Raw genomic sequence first — 488 nt, forward strand, 5'->3', positions numbered from 1 at the left:
GTGTGTGTGTGTGTGTGTGTGTGTGTGTGTGTGTGTGTGTGTGTGTGTGTGTGTGCGCGCGCGCGTGCGGTAATCATGGAACATGTGGCGTACAGTAACGTACGGTGTTTATCTGCAGGTCTAAACTATGAAAGATGCGTTTCTCGTAATGCACATAATATCGCATTCACACGCCATCGTTAAATTCGCGAGGCTTTCTCGAAAATCTATATCGTATCAATTTTCAACCTGCTCGTTGAGTGTCTTTTTCCAAGTCGTAGCTGTAAAAAGACGGCGAAGGTAACGGAGCTAAGCACGCACGGCCCGCACTCGCCCCTTCCCCAGCAAAAAACGATTGCGGGCCGTGCGTGCTTAGCGCCGTTACCTACATAACTGCCTTTCTTCCGCATCACGATCTAAAATATATCGTGCGGTGGCGTAAGTAGGAACAATAATAGTATAGATAGGGACGGCACGTACGCGATTGCGGTCGCATAAAGATGTAAAGA

At 48.4% G+C, this 488-nt stretch overlaps 1 long non-coding RNA gene across 1 annotated transcript; it reads right to left on the reverse strand.

Annotated features, from left to right (window-relative positions):
• Window positions 1-23: 23 nt before the first annotated feature.
• On the reverse strand, window positions 24-482 carry LOC106816033. Its single transcript, XR_001394825.1, has 2 exons — window positions 333-482; window positions 24-288 (listed from the first exon to the last, which is right to left on the reverse strand). It is a non-coding gene; the product is annotated as an uncharacterized LOC106816033 (long non-coding RNA).
• Window positions 483-488: the final 6 nt, after the last annotated feature.

The sequence above is a fragment of the Priapulus caudatus genome, unplaced genomic scaffold (genome assembly GCF_000485595.1).
Source record: "Priapulus caudatus unplaced genomic scaffold, Priapulus_caudatus-5.0.1 Scaffold1266, whole genome shotgun sequence".
NCBI lineage: Eukaryota > Metazoa > Priapulida > Priapulimorpha > Priapulimorphida > Priapulidae > Priapulus > Priapulus caudatus.